We start from the raw sequence: 3,515 nt of genomic DNA, 5'->3' as shown, positions 1-3,515 counted from the left end.
GAATATAAATTAACTCCATCTTCTAATTTTCCTAAGTCTTACTAAGACTGTATCACTTCTCAGCTGCTTTTTCACACAAAGTTACTGTGACTCAGGCACTTGCCTCACAAATATTCAAATTCGTGCCTCTGCAAAATTACAGATAACTTCAGGACATCTCTCAAAGTTCTTCATCCATAATGAACAACCACAGTGTTGCCTGTCACCAGTACCCATGTTCCTCTTGCCTGAAATACCCTTGCTATTCCTTCAAGCCACTTCTCCCATTAAGTCTTTCTAAAAAAAATCCACTCATTCCTTCTGTTATTGTTCTTGCCACACTAGAATTTACTTAACTGCTTACTGGCCAAATAGTTGGAAAGGATAATCAATTTAAGAAAAATTGCCCAAGTCAAAAGAGATTGTATTCATTTTAAAAATATCACATATGAGTCTGGCCTCTTGCAGTTTCTGTAGCTGGATCACTCAGAACTTATTCATCAACCTGTTGAACTGTTCTTTTTTCAGAAACATAGATACCATCCAAAAATGTTCTGATATCCGTGTTTTTAACTGTTGTGGCTTTTGCTGAATCAAGGCAGCTGAATTTGACACAAGTTCAATGTCGTTTCCTTCAAGAATCAACTCATCTTTCCGGGCTTGAGATACTGAACAAGCAACACCTGGCCTCATCCGAACCCTGCAGATGTATTTTTCACTCCCAAAATCTTGGATTTCTACAAGAGAACCATTTTCCTGAATAACAACATTGATGGGTAAATGAGAATACGCAGAACTCATCTTGTAACTGAAGCCCAGTGTAACACCCTTGATCACGTTCTGTACATGACTACAGATAGTACGAACAGTCACCAGTTCCTTTCTATTCTCCCATCATGTGTCAACCCGGAGCCTCTTCTTTTTCTTTCCAAGGAGACCGAGTTCTCCACTGATGTGATTGAAGTCCCTCTGCTGGGTGCCTCTGGGGCCCTTCACAATAACTGTGCGTCCCTTCAGAGTAATGTCGACATTTTCTGGAATGTCGACAGTCTGATTGCTGAGAATGGTCTTCATTCTCACCTCGAAATAGATGTGGCAAAGAGTAGTGACTCTATTTCTAGAGGTACACGGCGTGATGTGGCAAAAGAGATACAGAAAATATCACCACTGGATACTCTTAATCAAACACTTATAAGAAGCAAGGATCTGGGTGACCTTGTATATGATACCTTAAAACATTTTGTTAAATTAACAAGTATAATGAGATTGACTGGTGACTCCTAATGTCACTGGACAAAGGGGAAAGAAAAGGATGAGCTTTTACAGATTTGATTTTAACTGACGTGGAAGTTCTGTGTCTGCCTTGAAAGAAGAGATCCTTGGGACTTCCCAAGGATCCAGTAGTCCAGTGGTTAAGACTCCGTGCTTCCAGTGCAGGGGGCGTGGGTTCGATACCTGGTCGGGGAAGTAAGATCCTACATCTTATTTACCTGAATGGTTTATCATGAACCGGGTGTTCTTTGACCCAACAAGCCATAAAGTTGGGCATGCGCAGAAGCACTGCATCACCAAATGGAAGTGAAATCATGCCCAGGCAGACCCTGAAGGCACACATAATTTACATGAAGAAGTGGCTCAAATGTTCACGGTTCCCACTCCTGCTACAATACCCTCTCTCTCCACGCCTACGAGTATGGCCTTATGGAGAGTTGCCTATGATCAGAGCATATACAAAGGAAGGGAAGACTTGGGCCTGGTTTCCAGATGCTTCTGCACAGTATGCAGGCACCACCCACAAGTGGGCAGCTGTAGCACCACGGCCCCTCTCTGGGACATCCCTGAAGGACATGGTGAAGGGAAATCCTCCCACTGAGCAGAACTTTGAGCAATGTATCTGGTTATTCATTTTGCTTGTGAGGAGAAGTGGCCAGATGTGATTATATACCGATTCATGGGATGTGGCCAATGGTTTGGTTGTACGGTCAGGGACTTGGAAGGAATGCAAGTCTATAACTGATGACAGGGAAGTCTGGGGAAGAGATATGTGGATACACGTCCCTGGATGGGTGAAAAAGGTGAAGATATTTTCGTCCCAAGTGAATACTCACCAAAGGATTTTTTTTTTTTTAATAAGGCCGCACTGTGTGACATGTGGGATCTTAGTTCTCTGACCAGGGATTGAACCCTCGCCCCCTGCAGTGGAAGAGTGGTGTCCTAACCACTGGACCTCCAGGGAAGTCCCTCAGCAAAGGATTTTAATAATCAAGTCAATAAGATGAACCATTCTGTGGATACCAGTCAGCCTTTTCCCCCAGTTGCCCCTGTAATCACCCAATGGGCAAAGTGACCATAGTGGCAGGAATGGAGGTTATGGGTGGGCCCAGCAACATGGGCTTCCACTCACCAAGACTACAGCCACTGCTGAGGGCCCAATCAGCCATCAGCCGGGACCAACACTGAACCCCCAATATGGCACCATTCCCTCGGGGTAATCAGCCAGCTACCTGGTGGCAGGTTGATTATATTAGACCACTTCCATCATGGAAGGGGCAGTATTTTGTTCTTACTGGACTAGACACTTACTCTGGGTAGAGATTTGCCTTCCCTGCATGCAATTATTCTGCCAAAACTACCATCTGGACTTACAGAATGCTTTATCCACTGAAATGGTATTCTACACAGCTTCTGATCAAGGAACTCACTTTCCAGCAAGTGAAGTGCAGCAATGGATCTATGCTCATGAAATTCTCTGGTCTTACCATGTCCCCTACCTTCCTGAAGCAGCCGGCTTGTCAGAACAGTGAAATGGCCTTTAAAAATGTTGTTTTATTTTATTGAAGTATAGTTGATTTACAGTGTGTGTTAATTTCTGCTGTACAGCAAAGTGATTCAGTTACACATATATGATATATGTGAGTTAATATTTGTATATATATGAGTTAATATTTGTATATATATATGAGTTAATATTTGTAAAAGCACATAGAACTGTGTGCATGAGGCTGACACAGTTCTCAGTAAACATTATTATGCATATAAAATAAGGCTTCTGCAACTTTCACTGTGTTTTAATTTATTTATTTATTTATTTATTTATTTTTGGCCACACTGCATGACTTGCAGGATCTTAGTTCCCTGACCAGGGACTGAACACATGCCCTTGGCAGTGAAATCGCAGAGTCCTAACCACTGGACCGCCAAGGAATTCCCCACTGTGTTGTTTTAAATGTCCATGATAAGACAAGTATATCTAGTTGATTCATTCTAGCTTTTCTATAATATTTGTTTGCATATATGTTTATTTCCTTACTGATGGCTATTAGGCTATTTTTGTATTTGTTGTTACAAACAATGTTGCAATAAGTATCTTTATACACATATCCTTAGGCACAGATAGGGGTGTCTAAAGGGAACCAAGAGGGGAATTATTATCTTCAGAATATATTTTAAAATTTATTTGTTATTTATTTGGCTGTGCTGGGTCTTAGTTGCGGCATGTGGGATCTAGTTCCCCAACCAGGGATCGAACCCGGGCC

At 42.0% G+C, this 3,515-nt stretch overlaps 1 pseudogene; it reads right to left on the bottom strand.

Moving 5' to 3' along the window:
• Positions 1-472: 472 nt before the first annotated feature.
• LOC114893796 lies at positions 473-1,053 on the bottom strand (annotated as a pseudogene).
• Between the last annotated feature and the right edge of the window lie 2,462 nt (positions 1,054-3,515).

The sequence above is a fragment of the Monodon monoceros genome, unplaced genomic scaffold, assembly GCF_005190385.1.
Source record: "Monodon monoceros isolate NGI ecotype Baffin Bay Population unplaced genomic scaffold, NGI_Narwhal_1 Super_Scaffold_13, whole genome shotgun sequence".
NCBI lineage: Eukaryota > Metazoa > Chordata > Mammalia > Artiodactyla > Monodontidae > Monodon > Monodon monoceros.
Note: the sequence above shows the minus strand (reverse complement) of the source record. Positions and strands in the feature narration are given on the sequence as shown.